Raw genomic sequence first — 15,274 nt, forward strand, 5'->3', positions numbered from 1 at the left:
AAAAGAATAATCCGTGCTATGTTCTTCAAACTAGACTATCGTGAGTCCTGCCTGATTGGACTTGGTTTTCCAAACAATGTATCAAGATGGTTAGGCTCCTACATGGAGGGGCGCTGTATGTCAGTCAAATATGGAGAGACCATGTCGGATGAGCATGCTGTTAAACTGGGCGTTCCTCAGGGCTCAGTTTTAGGACCATTATTATTCATTATATCTATCAATGATTTGCCTGAATATGTAAGGGACTGCCACATAACGATGGTTGCAGATGGCACCACTGTTACAGTCACTGGACATACTATGGACGACGTGGTAACCAAAATTAGTAACATAATCGATGAATTCACTTCTTGGTGTGAACGCAACCGACTAATCTTGTACTAATCAGTGACAATGGAATGTTATAACAGAAATAATAATACTCAAGATGCAGTGTTCTCTATTGATGAAATAAATATGTCACAAGAAGTAATATTTTTAAGAACAATTGAACATATTGATGCTGTCTGCAAGAAACTCAATAAAGTATTTTTGCAATAAAGCAGATGAAAAACTGTGTAGATCAGAAAAGTCTGAGCAGCATCTATTATGCAGTGGCTTTTTCACATATTTCCTTGAACATCATGTCTTGGGGGTGCGGTTCGGATTTCAACAGGGGGTTTATAGGACAGAAACGTATTCTGAGACTAATTTTTGACATGGAATATCGTGAAAGTTGTAAACCAGTGTTCATAAGAATGAGATTGTTGTCTGACCCATCACTGTATATTTTCAAATGTGTAGTTTTTATTAGAAAAAATCTTAAAACTCTCACAACTAATGGATCCTCTCACAATTTTTATACACGTCATGCTGATTAATTGAGAATACCCCTCAATTCCCCTCATGTATGGGGCTCCGCCCCATACATGACCAATTTAAGGATTTTCCTGTGGAGCTTGTGTTTAGTCTTAAAAAAATATTTGAAAGAGAAATATTTGGAAATTCTTTGGAATAGTCAGAAACTAATTGATTCAGATATCGTATAGGGAATCACGTGTTAAGTGTTACTTGAATAAGAACTTCCTGAATTTTGATATTGCTCCGCCCTCTAGATGTACGTTCGTTAATATACGGTAAGAAACAGAGAAAGATAAAGTTCTCAAGTTTCTTTCTGGATTTGACAAGTTGTAGTCTACTCGGATACCTACTTGATATTGACTCAAAGGAATTGATTATCACTCAAGCTTGGCCAAACTTTTCCTATTGCTTTTCAAAGTGTGAAAACAATCTGACTACGAAATCATAAGGTTCACCTCCTCAGGTCATGAATCCCAATCAACCAACCCTCCAATAAATTGCACGGGACAACCCTTAATTCCTGTAACTGTATACTTAACTCGATTTCTCTTTGAATATATCATTATAACGACTACCCGTCGCAGAAGTCAATAAATAAATTGTTCATTTCTATTTGATAGAGTCGACATGAGTTCAACATCATTCGGGGTGAGAAAGGAGAAAATCCGACGATGGGGGATGAAATCGACGTAATACGATTAGGGAGGTTTTGTCCGCACTTGATGATGCGTGTCGAGACCGTGAAACATAATAGTCAGGATATTATGGATGTGGCAGCACAAGCCAGGGGCGGAGAGGGCTATTTTTTATTTCCAAGCTGATGTTTGAAATCTGTTTAAAATTCGAATCCTATGAAAGACAAGCCTCAAAAGTGCGAGCTGAGGATTAACTAGATCTTACTTTTCAACGTGCGATTCCTGGCACGTATTCGAATTATTAAATTTTTCGGAGAAATTGACATTCTTGGAAACATAAATATTGAATACAACGTTCAAGGAACGTATGTTTTTGACATTAGCATCAAATGAATTAGGAACGTCTTCCATAAATCCTCGATTTTAGTTTATTGTTATTCCATATACAGGATGTATCATTGGAAACGTACCTCAAGGCATACTAAATCTGTTCAAAATATAAGTTTTCAACTGTTTAGCATGTTAAGTTGTTGGGGAAGTGAAGAAAATTGTAATGAAGAATCGTCAAATCACTATTATATTTTTTTCAATTCGAGCATGAAGCGTGTTGCAGAGAAATTCTTTTGAATTTTAACAAAAAAACGTCGCTATTGATTTTCCTGGAGTTCTTGAAAAATAAAGCAAGTCAACCTCATGCATTTGAACAAAATATTCAAGAGGAATACACATGCCTCGGTAGCGCAGTAGGCAGCGCGTAAGTCTCATAATCTTAAGGTCGTGAGTTCGATCCTCACCCGGGGCAAGATTTTTTATTTTTCAAAATCACATATCGTGTGTCACACTCAAATTACCACATAATCCAGTTCAGAGCGTCTTATTTTTGGGAAAATCAAACGAAAATGTCAAATAGCACATTTCATGGAATCAACTATAGAAAAGGAAAATCCTCTTCGAGTTACATTGATGCCAAATGCCTCAGAGTTACTTCCAAAGAAGGATCGCCAATGGGACAAATTATTACTGAAATGTTTAAGTATTTTCAATAATTAGAAACAATATATGCAAAGCTATCACGTTGCTTTATTGTTTCGAATCCAAGTAAAATTCTTTTGTTCACGGATAGAACCCAATATTTCTAAAGCCCATCAGGTAATTTATAGGCACCACGTGTGGTTCAAGATTGAAATCAGAGCAAAGATGGAACCCAATCTTTCCTAATCCCATTGGATGATTTATTGACACTACTGTGAAAGATCCATTGATGGTTCAATATTCAGTTTCCTGGCTCCATTAGCTGATCTATAGGCACTACGAATAGAAGATACATTGTTGGTTCGGAATGGAACTCAGATCAAAGATGGAAACCAATCTTTCCTAATTCCATCAGGTAATCTATAGACACCAATCTTTCCTAATTCCATCAGGTAATCTATAGACACTACGTGTGAAAGTTCCATCGATGGTTCAATATTCAGTTAAGAACAAAGATATATCCCAATATCTCCTGGGCCCATTAGGTGATCTATAGGCTCTACATTGTTGAATCGGAATTGGAATCACAGCAAAGATAGAATCCAATCTTCGATCGAACGAATACGTTCATTTTCTCTGAATATTGGTAAGTTAGTATTACATGTCTTTCACGTGGTGCCCAGCTGTAGGCTAGTGTCTGTTCAGGGGTTTGTGTGTGACTTAATCTAGTTCTTGCTGTTGGGTGTTCATCTGTCTGTTCAAAATCTATCTGGGCCTTTTCTCGTTCCTTGGGCATTGCTGTTTTTGTGTATGGGTTGAGTTATCCTTGGTGAAGTTGTCCGGGTACAGTTGCAGGTGGTTCGTTGGTTGGTCTTCTCTGGCAGTGGACCTGTCTTTTATTTCGTCGCCAGCGGAAACTCGTCAAGAATGTCCTGGAACTGCTCCGGGATATCCTTCAGGGCTCCTGAGAGACTGGCTGAGGAAAATGGGAGTTTTCTCCTGGGGATCCTCCTTGGGCCCCCGCGGTTCATCCAGTGGATGGCCAGCATCTCAATTACGGTAGTGTTACTGCTTCTGATTGTTCTGGTGATGTATTTGCGTCGGAGTTGCTTAAACCTCAAATTTATTGGGGTAAGGTTTACGTTAGGTTAGGTTGTGTACGTTTCGTACACAGTACGCAGTAGATCATGGCTATATAGTTCATGATCGCTCTTATGTAGGTCTTGTCCCTCAAGGCTTTTAGGAGGTTTCCTCTTTTCCTGACTCTGTCAAGGGTAACTTTCAGGTCGGCTTCCCAGTTGAGGGTTCTCGTGAAGGTAACCCCTGGTCACCGAGTCTTTTAGTCGGAGGAGTTCCCCTAGAAGTCTGAGGTTCAAGTGGTTGGCATTAAGCTGGGGTCCGTTTGAGGTGTTTGGATGTCTGAAGAGGACGGTCTGGTTTTTCGTCGGGTTGAATTTGATCCGCCATTTGTTGCACCAAAGTGCAAAGTGGTTAATTTTTGTGTATGTGTCTTAGTAATTGACTGGTATTAGGAACGGTGGAGAACAGTATTGTGTCGTCTGCTTATTGTAGGATTCTCTGGGGCGTGGGAGCATCGTGGACGTAGACTAGGTGTTTTATAGGCACCACCTGTGAAAGATCCGTTGAAGGTTCAATTTCGAAAGTAGAACAAATATATAACCAAATCTTTCCTTATCTCTTTGGGAGATTTGTAGGTATTATGTGTGGAAGATCCATTGATGGTTAGGAATTGAAATCAGAGAAAAGAACTCAATATTTCCCAACCCGATGAGGTGATCTATAGGCAATTATTGCTGGTATGTAGGCACTACGTGTAAAAAATGCATTGATGGTTCAAGATTGGATTCAGACCAAACATCTTGACAAAAATATTGGCTTTTAGTTCAGAAATTGCCGTTCCATAGTATTTGCTTAGAGGACTGACGCAAAGCTAAACGCAAAGTTTACTCTAAGTGCCATAATTCAAACACATGTGACATAAGCTGGGTTCTTCGGTTGATCTTTAGTGCCAGTCACTCAACATTATGAAGGTTTAGTGTGGTCATCGATCTAAATGTTGATCATTCCGCCAATAGTGATGTCTTTATGATTAAAAAATATGATCTTATCAAAAACTATAAATTCTGTACTTATATCGTCCATAAAAAACAAAATACGAACCGCAAAACTCTCGCTAAAAAATGATTCCCAGAACCGTCGAAAGATCTTCACAAAATCCATTTCTCACACAAACACACTAATTGGATTCCATAAGGATTGTTTATATTGCGCGCCTGAAATATGAAACTGACGTCTCGGAGAAATTAATTAAAATAATGGAGGAATAAACAAAGTCGATTAAAATACCCGAGGACTTTCCGAAACAAAATTCAAATTAACTCCTCATCGAATACTCTGCTAAAGATAAATTTAGTGGCGATATTATGGCCCAGGAAAATTTAGATATGTCGAATACTACTCTGGTATACTTGCTTTTATCCTAGCCTGCTCAAATGAAAGTGGAAGTAATTAGTTTGGCAAAAACGTTCGGTTATGAAAGCATCTCAAACTGATTAATAAAAACTTCTTTCCATGTACAGTTCAGCTTCTCTTCAAAGCATCAAGGAGTCTAATGTCACGTAGAAATTCACACCTTTTTTCTTTCAACTACCTATAATAATAATAATAATAATAATAATAATAATAATCTCGAATCTCAAAATCATACCGGCTTGCCGCACTAAGGCAGAAATCTTAGCCGCACAGATGCAGAAGGCTGTCATTCTTGGCTCACTGCGTTTGCTCAGGGCACATGATTCTCGGACCCAATGATCACTTACCCCACGGTGTGGGGAGTGGTCATTGGTTGATTATGCTGGCGCGCCCTCCCGAATGTATCGGGGCTTCGGGGGATAGGGCCTGACCAGCGCACACTACGGTGAAAAAAAAAAAAAATAATAATAATAATAATAATAATAATAACATATTTCGCTAAAAACTGAGAAAGAAAAAAAATGATAAAATTTGAGATTCAAGAAGATGTTCTTTGTAAAATTGTTTGAATTTGTGAGCATTTTGTGTTCTCATAAGATTCAGAACCGGATTGAACAGAGACTGACCGTCTAAAATATTCCGTTCTAAAGGGAGGTACAGTCAGTAGGCCTTTATTTCGAATACGGTAAGTTATTTTCTTATGTAAGTAAGAGGGAACTTATTTTCTAATTATTTCATAGTAGAGAACAACAGTATGATATTCAACTACCCGATTTTTTTCAATTCATGAGAAACTCTTCGTCTTATTCTAATACTGTTGATATGAGTTTTACAGTTTCTGTATATTTTTCTTATAGAGTGTTGTTGAAATAAGGGCCGTAGAGAGAGTCAGCATGATTCAAGGCTGATAAAACTAGCGTTTCACATAATGTTTTTTTAACTTTAATGGGTAACAGATGCCTATTATTATATATCATTTTCAGATTACAGTACGCCTATTGTAATTGTCTATTTATATGTTTTTCAAATCTCAAGTCAGGGTCCATCATTACTCTTAGGTTTTTTGCTTCCTTAACCATTTTCAGCTTCTTAATATTTACCGTGATATTGATAGAGTCCTCGACCTTTCTACGCTGGAGTCTACTTCCAAACAACATAACTTTTGATTTTTCAGGATTAATAAGTGGGCAATGGTCTTCGGCAGCTTTTGCGAAGGCTCTAAGTTCATTATTTATAAGATTGCATGCATCATCCACCATATGTGGAAAGAAACTATAGTAAAGTTGGGTATCATCAGCACATAAATGAATATTGCATGCTTTCATTCCAGTCACCAGATGAGAGGAGTATATAATGAACAGAAGCGGTCCCAGTATAGATCCCTGCGGGACACCTGACTCGAGTTTCAAATATTCAAAGCTCTTATCTTCGAGAACAACTTTTTGCTGCCTATTCTTGAGATAATTGCCTATTAACACTCGTGAATTTTCTGGAAAAACTATATAATGTAACATGTTTAGTAACAAATTGAAATTAATTGTGTTGAAAGCACGACTAAAATTGAGTTTCTTTAAAGTTTTCCGCAAGGGTCTATATTGGGTTTTCTCTCGCTGGTCATATACGTAAATGTCATATAGACATATTATATGGATCTATTCTCAGAAGTCAACATGTATATGGTCTTTCATTAAGCACTCAATATCTTTAAATTTAAATGAATCAAAGTAGGTGTGAGAAATCATCTTTTGAAAGACCTATTGATATCATTATGCGGGGCATATTGATATCATTATGTGGCCAGTTTACATCACCTTCACGCAGGATATTCAAGTGACTTGGCACTTTGTATTTAACCAAGAGCGGTACATATCAGAAATACGCGAAGTACTGTGGCTGCTCACCGTTTTGAGGTTCAACTCAGGACACCTCGTATGTTCAAGAACATTTAATTTGGAGAACTGAGTTGATGTGGGATAAACTTCCTGAGACCGTTTTCACCAAATTAAATATATCTCAAGTGATTCTAATCGTACATTTTTCCATATGGTCTTTCTAACCACCCTTAAATATTTAGTGAAAGATTATAGTACTATCAAAGTGACCTCTTGCTCGATTTGTTTGCCAACTCTCCAGTAATTTCTCCAGTCAGTTTTCCCCACCTGCCTCATTATTTTCCTCCACCATTGATTTGCTGTTTCAAAGATGATCTTCCTATCATCAGATTCCATCCATCCAACCTGAATTCTACACTGGCAGAAAGTGGTGTATTGGTTTGAGTTTATTACTAGCAGTTTCTTTTGGTGTATATTCCCCTGATAATGAGGAACCCTACTTGGAAACGTAAAAGTTATCCTTTGGAGAATTTTGTAACATAAAAACAGAAGTATAATGAATGAAATATGCTGGTAACTGGTCCATTGTAACATTGTAATAAAGGTTAATCGGGACCATCATCCTTTCCATCCAATCTTGATCCAGCATAAGACCACCACTACAACGAAAGATACTGTTTTCCAAGATTTTCACTGAACTCAATCAACAAACATCAAACAATTTCTATCGTTTTTAGAAATTTTCCTGGCCTATAACTCTCATCGGATACTCTGCTAAAGATAAATTTAGCAGGATTATTACTCAGCGCTTTCCACTTAGTATAAAGTGCATCAATTTCCTTCATAAACATGGGGAGGGCAAGTTTCCGTATCCCAAATTGTTATTTTCACTACGGTCTATAATGTAAAAACACGAACAAAGAGTGTATTGGAGAATATCAGATAAGATGATAAAACTGGACAAGATCATTTGGAAAAACATTCTCAGGAAGTTTATTCCACATAAACGTAGTTCTCCAATTGAAACAGTTCTTAAATATTGAAGTTCGAGATGTACTGAGTTGAACCTCAAAACGATGAGCAGCCACAGTCCGTCGCGTATTTCTGATGATGTTTGTGAGTCCTGCAGACGGGCGTTGTCATGGAGTTCTTCTCTGCCGACCAGTGACGGCCGCTGTTGAGGCAATTTTTGGTACATTTTGTCGATTTCCTAACAATAGAACACTGGTGTGATGGTTTGGTCAGGTTGCAAAAAGTAATAGTGAATCACACTAGCCCCATTTTTGGAGATTTCCGACTTTGGGAAGTGCCTGGATGACTTATCGGATTCCAACCATTATCCTGAACGTCTCCCCTTGTCGTAGAAAATCCACCTTACATCGCATATGACGATCCGATTTGCGCAATTTAAAAAAACAGACTTCGATACTTGACAATTTCTGTCTGTCCTTCGATTGGTCGAAACTTCTGGAGTGCTTGAAGGGGCATATGAGCAGATTGTTGTTGTACTCATTTTCGGCGGCATGATCAAAATCAATTTCATCAGACAAAACATCAGCGTTGTTGAGTTTGGAAAAACTTACCCATGATTTTGCAACAGGAGTGAGGTTCGTTATTCCAACCCAATTGAGGATTAGTTCCTTTGGGAACTATACGGGTTCAGCTGGGGGTCACAGTTCAGCCTCATTCCGATGTCCCTCCTCCTTTTCCGTCAAAGCTTGACCATTCATATCGGGGTCTTCCACATATTGGTTCTTTCAATATCTGCTGATACTTGTTTCTTCTGCTGTGAGGAGAACTATGAACGGCGGGATTCTGTAGCGCAGAAACATGAGGATTAGGAGGACAAATCGGAGACAGAGCATTGTAATAGATAAAGCTCGTTTGAAGATGAGGATAGGATGGGATTAGCAGAACCATCATAGACGGATGTTGGTGGTACACATGTTCAGCGGGGGGACTCAGTTCCCTCCTCCTTTTTCGTCAAAGCTTGACCAGTCATATCAGGGTCTTCCACATATTGCCCATCTTCAGTTCTTGTAATATCTGCTGATACTTGTTTCTTCTGCTGTGAGGAGAACTATGAACGGCGGGATTCTGTAGCGCAAAAACATGAGGATTAGGAGGACAAATCGGAGACAGAGCATTGTGATAGATAAAGCTCGTTCGAGGATGAGGATAGGATAGGATAGGATTAGCAGAACCATCATAGACGGATGTTGGTGGTACACATGTTCAGCCGGGGGACTCAGTTCCCTCCTTCTTTTACGTCAAAGCTTGACCATTCATATTGGGGTCTTCCACATATTGCCCATCTCCGGTTCTTGTAATATCTGCTGATACTTGTTTCTTCTGCTATGAGGAGAACTATGACCTGCAGAATTTTGTAGCGCAGAAACATGAGGATTGGGAGAACAAATCGCAGACAGAGCATTGTGATAGATAAAGCTCGCTTGAGGACAAGGATAGGATAGGATTGGCAGTAACATCATAGGCGGATGTTGGTGGTACATAGTCGGGGAGAACAAGTTATGTGCGTAGTAGTCGAAAGGTAGAGATACAGCTATTGGATGGATCCCCGGAGTATCTTCTTGGAATTGAACATTTTCTTCATTTATCGTGGTATGATCTTGAAACTGTTGGTGCTTAGTAGCAATATATCTGACATTTTGAAAATATGTGTAAACAGTAACATTTTAACTTTCCATCCATCAAAATCATGAACTTCAAACCGCAACTCATTTTCCGAATCCATATGATGATTTCATCGTTCCGCTCAAAATGTGATGATTAGTTTGTTTTGATTTCGATCCAGAAATTCCCAATGCTAATGTGTTGTTATCCTGTAATTGCCTTATATTTCAAATTGTAACCACGGTGAAGCCCTATTATTTGTAAATATGACAAAATGCACTCGAAATAAAGTATAAACACTGTATTTTGATCTTGTTTTAAGAGTTTAATGCGCGAGCTTGTTTACATTTTCTCGGAAATAAGTTTGTAAAACATATCTCGAAGTATTTTAAGTTTATACCGAAGTTTGGAAAACGATGTTTTGAGTTTTCATGGAATTTATGGAACTGTAATTAGTTTGGTATGCTTGATAGGCGGCAAAAGTGGATCATAGAGTTACAAACTCAATTTTTTGAAAATAGATTTGTGGAGTTCTGACAGTTTTTCATGCCTAGGGCATAAAAATAATAACAGAGACTGTGGAAAGGTTCAATACATAATATATTAACCTAACAATGTTATGGTTACCATTTACAATGAACATTTTATATATTGTAACAAGTTTCATGATACCTCACAATATCACAATATAAAACGATTTTCACCCTGAGGGAGCTATGTATAGCTGAACATTGTGTATAATCATGTTTATGGAAGATATTGTATAGTGAAACAGTGTGTATAAACATATCTGAAGAAGCTATACATACCTGAAGAAGCTTTCATAAAGTGAAACATTGTTTATATTCTATCTGTAAAACACTCCTGAGGAAGCCATTGTGTGGGGAAACAGTGTATATAAAAACATCTGAAGAAGCTATACATACCTGAAGAAGCTTTTATGAAGTAAACAGTGTTCTATCTGTGAAAACACGCCTGAGGAAGCTATTGTGTGGGTGTATTTTAACATACCTGAGGAAGCTATTATATAGTGAAAGTGTTTATAGTCTATCTGTATGAACACGCTTGGAGAAGCTATTGTATATCGAAATGGTGTGCATAAACACGCCTGAGAAAGCGATTGTATATCGAAATAGTGTGTATAAACTCGCCTGAGGAAACTATTATATAGGGAGACAGTGTTAGAAATGCGTAGAATATAAAAAATTTCATATTTTCCAAAATAAAAATTCGATTACGATACAAATAAATAATTTCCACCCAAAGGAACATTACCGTTTCCATGATTCCAACACAGTATGTGAGGTACACGCCTGAGGAAGCTACTGTATATCGAAATAGTGTGTATAAACTCGCCTGAGGAAGCTATTCTATAGGGAGACAGTGTTAGAAATACGTAGAACATAAAAAATTTCATATTTTTCAAAATGAAAATTCGATCACGATACAAATAAATCATTTCCACCCGAAGAAACATTACCGTTTCCATGGTTCCAATACATTGTGTGAGGTACTACTGTATAGTGAAACGGTGTATATAAGTACGCCTGAGAAAGTTATTGTATATCAAAATAGTGTGTATAAACACGCCTGAGGAAACTATTGTATATCGAAATAGTGTGTATGAACTCGCCTGAGGAAGCTATTCTATAGGGAGACAGTGTTAGAAATACGTAGAACATAAAAAATTCATATTTTTCAAAATAAAAATTTGATCACGGTACAAATAAATCATTTCCACCCAAAGGAACATTACCGTTTCCATGGTTCCAACACATTGTGTGAGGTACTACTGTATAGTGAAACGGTGTATATAAGTACGCCTGAGAAAGTTATTGTATATCAAAATAGTGTGTATATACACGCCTGAGGAAGCTATTGTATATCGAAATAGTGTGTATGAACTCGCCTGAGGAAGCTATTCTATAGGGAGATAGTGTTAGAAATACGTAGAACATAAAAAAATTCATATTTTTCAAAATGAAAATTCGATCACGATACAAATAAATCATTTCCACCCAAAGAAACATTACCGTTTCCATGGTTCCAACACATTGTGTGAGGTACTACTGTATAGTGAAACGGTGTATATAAGTACGCCTGAGAAAGTTATTGTATATCAAAATAGTGTGTATGAACACGCCTGAGGAAGCTACTGTATATCGAAATAGTGTGTATAAACTCGCCTGAGGAAGCTATTCTATAGGGAGACAGTGTTAGAAATAGGTAGAACATAAAAAATTTCATATTTTTCAAAATAAAAATTCGATCACGATACAAATAAATCATTTCCACCCAAAGGAACATTACCGTTTCCATGGTTCCAACACAGCTTTGTTTATGCGAGCAAAATATTTCCAACGGTCGTAAACTTCGCAAATATGGAAATCTGCTACGGTTATAAGCATCGAGGTGTAAAGCTGTCGAATATTCACTGAAATATCACGGTCGTTTGACGGCAAACAAATGAACGCCGCGTCCAAACACGATCGCTCTGGGGAAATACATTTTCTTAGCCCTTTCTCGGTTCCTTACCCATCGCTATTTGTCATCGGAAATTGACTACAATATAAAATAAAACGATTGACTTACTTTGTGTATCGACAAATATTTCGCCATGCCATATATCGTCTCGGGAAATTTCGAATGAGGGTGGAGGGTTGGTTCCGGTCGTTTTGATATTCACTTCATCATTCTGCATATTCGACAGCCATAAAATTCGTGATTTTCGTGATGGTGTGTGTGGTAACAAATACGAGTGTGGTTCCAGAAGTACTTTGTCTGACCGAGAGATGGCGGTAGTTGTCTGAAAAATATCACTGTATTAGAAATGACATAATCTATGAAACATATATTTCAAGTTTGAAGACGCTGCGGTGTCTTAATCGTTTGGCAGCCATCAATAGTGAACGTTTTCGATGATTTTGTGAAAATGTGGTAATACTTTTATTTAAAAGGCCTCAGCCCAACCAATATGGAAGCGAAACTGGATTCTACTATGGGTGAGTCTGCCTGATAAACTACTGTTTCCGAATAGAGAGGACTAGATTCTCCGGGAGAAGGAAATATTAAGAGCAGATAGTCATTGGTTCACAGATGGGTCGAAAATACCTTCGGGTTCTGGTGCAGGTGTTTTCAGTCTCAGATCCAGGACAGAGATGTCAACCTGCCTAGGAACCAATACGAATGTATTTCAAGCGGAAATATACGCTATTGAATTGTGTGCGGAGAGAAAGGAAGAATCCAACCTCACACACAAGTCAATAAAAATATTCTCGGACACTCAAGCGGCGTTGGAGGCTCTTGGTTCCTATCGAGCAACGTCTGAGTTGGTAGCAAATTGTCAAAAACGACTCTCCTCAATAGAAAGACTTAACAGATTGTGTCTGCTCTGGATTCCTGCTGGATGCTGACTGGAAGACAATGCTGACTCGCTTGCAAAAGAGGGTGCTGCAAGCAACTTCATCGGACCAGAACCTATCATTGGCATCTGTTTAGGCTTTGCCAAACAAAGATTTAACACCTGGATGGCAAGAAAATTTATTGACTTCTGGCAGAATATTCCAGCATTGGCTTACTCTAAGGCGTTTATTCATACAAATTGGTAGAAGTAACTATGTATATTACTACAATGCATTGTTATATAAAAATAATTCATAAAAATTGGTAGAGGCAACTGTATATATTTCTGCAATGCATTGTAATTCAAATGCCATTCATACAAATTGGTAGAAGTAACTGTGTATATTACTGAAATGCATTGTAATTGAAATGAAATTCTCACAAACTGGTAGACGTAACTGTATATATTACTGCAGTGCATTGTAATTTGAATGCAATTCATACAAATTGGTAGAAGTAACTGTGTATATTTCTGCTATGCATTGTAATTCAAAGTCAATTTATACAAATTGGAAAAAGTAACTGTATATATTACTGCAATGCATTGTTATCTAAATGCAATTCATACAAGTTTATAGAGATTGTGGTCTACATTACAGTTCAGTAATTTTTGAGATAGACAGACAGACAGTGGTGTTTTATAATACATTGGATTTATTCATTATAGTTAGGATTGAAATATTTTTATTGGAAGTTCTCACTTCAGGAACATATATGTTGCATTTGGGCCTAAAAAGAAGAAAATGAATCCCGTATCTGTGACAAAAGATAAAACTATCTCAAATACTCAATCATAGAAATAACTCGTCACATAAATCCCAGTATGTACTTGTCTATTCGTGATAAGCCAGATTTATTAACAACCTTTCCAATATGTTAACATAATATACGATGTTCTTAATGGTCGTGATGCTCACGTTAAATGTGATAGGAAAAGGTCAAGAAAGATAGTCCCAGAAACACAGCCGAGTACCATGATAGGGTGTTACGGTGAACTGAGATTTGTAGAAGTTTTTCAAATCAGGCTAACGCTGATATCGAATTCATTATAAACCAACATGATGTTCATGTTTTAATCGTTTTGGAACTATTATGACTAATTATCAGTGCTATCAGCTGATTTATGAGGTTTGTATCATCATGTTTATAGCATCCGGGATAGGAGCAATATAGATGATATGCCTGGGTGAACAGTTTGACCCGATAACGTTATTAATTGTACTTTTCTCGTAATTGGTAAGAAAACAGAGATTCCACAAGAAGATAAATGTTGATATTTTTTGAAAATGGATAGATAGCAATGAATGATTCTTGTCTATAAGCTTAATAAAATTAAGATGTGAGATTTATTTCTGCTCAATTTCCAATCCAGATGCAGAATACAAATACAGACTTTGACTTTGATTCTTATAAGTGAACTGATTGTTAACGGTCTAAAAATTTTGTTTAATATTGATAAAAGCAAGATAAGTTATATCTTGCTCACAGCAATATTGATCAATTCTGCAATGCATAACATGGAATAAAAAAATCTGCTTGTACCATAGACTTAAAACAAAACCTTCAGATATCTTTCAGGTATCACGTTAGAAACAGTCAGTTTAGAAAATCTATCATATTTTCATCACATCCTTGGGAAATTCAAGAGAAATTGCTAGATATTTTCTGACATGCAGGCACCTCAGTGTCGATTATAAAATTATCGGTTTCAAGAAAAATAGAAATAAATTTTCAATTAAATCAAAGCCACTTATATATTCATATATTTTGCATTGGTTGAAGTTTCATGAAATCTTTGAAAGTGTGAGAAATATCCATTTATATAAAGGCTTGAAATTATATGAGAAGGTTGTTTTGAATTTCGTAGTGAATCTGGAATATTTTTAGAAGAAATGTGAAAGTTGTGGCTGCCGCTGGCTTCAAAATCTCCAGGTTCTGGCTTTGAAACCCCAAGAAAGAATGTATAAAAAGGTAGATTGCGTTTGAAAAACGTGGTTCTGTTGATGTAGAATATTTTGTTTGGTATGTACAGGATCATAGAAATGAAGTAGATTGGGCAAAAAAATTAATCAAATGCCACGTGTGCAGATTTTGGTCCAACCAGCAATCCGTACAGTGGAAAATTCTCTATTTTCTCCACAACTTTGATTCCGACAATGATTGAAAGTGAAGCAAACTTTTTCTTCACTACCTACCAAAATCTTCTATTTTCTTCAACTATTTCAAATATGCCGGCACAATTTCGAATATTAGGTTCGAAAGGAATCAGCTAGGTAAATATTCATGATGAAAGAAACATATTTTGTTACAACTTGCCACGGTCTCTTCTAAAACCCAACGCAATCGCAACCTTTCTTCATTTCGTGTGTCAATTTTTCGATAACTCCTGAGACAAGTTTTCAAATTCAATAACTAGTGCTCCACAAAACCAAAAAACAGCACACAAACATTTATTTTCCCAATTTT

General features: G+C 37.0%; 1 long non-coding RNA gene and 1 other non-coding gene across 2 annotated transcripts in view; one reads left to right on the forward strand and one right to left on the reverse strand.

Moving 5' to 3' along the window:
* The window catches only part of LOC141480860 (uncharacterized), a 75,164-nt gene extending 61,270 nt beyond the window's left edge, over window positions 1-13,894 (reverse strand). The window contains exon 1 of the long non-coding RNA XR_012464599.1: window positions 11,999-13,894. This is a non-coding gene — a long non-coding RNA (uncharacterized lncRNA). The remainder of the gene's footprint in view (window positions 1-11,998) is intronic.
* On the forward strand, window positions 2,205-2,277 carry TRNAM-CAU (transfer RNA methionine (anticodon CAU)). Its single transcript has one exon. It is a non-coding gene; the product is annotated as a tRNA-Met (tRNA).
* Window positions 13,895-15,274: the final 1,380 nt, after the last annotated feature.

Source organism: Leptinotarsa decemlineata, unplaced genomic scaffold (genome assembly GCF_025532065.1).
Source record: "Leptinotarsa decemlineata unplaced genomic scaffold, Ldec_3_MD MMD2_P_RNA_scaffold_12, whole genome shotgun sequence".
Classification (NCBI taxonomy): Eukaryota; Metazoa; Arthropoda; class Insecta; order Coleoptera; family Chrysomelidae; genus Leptinotarsa; species Leptinotarsa decemlineata.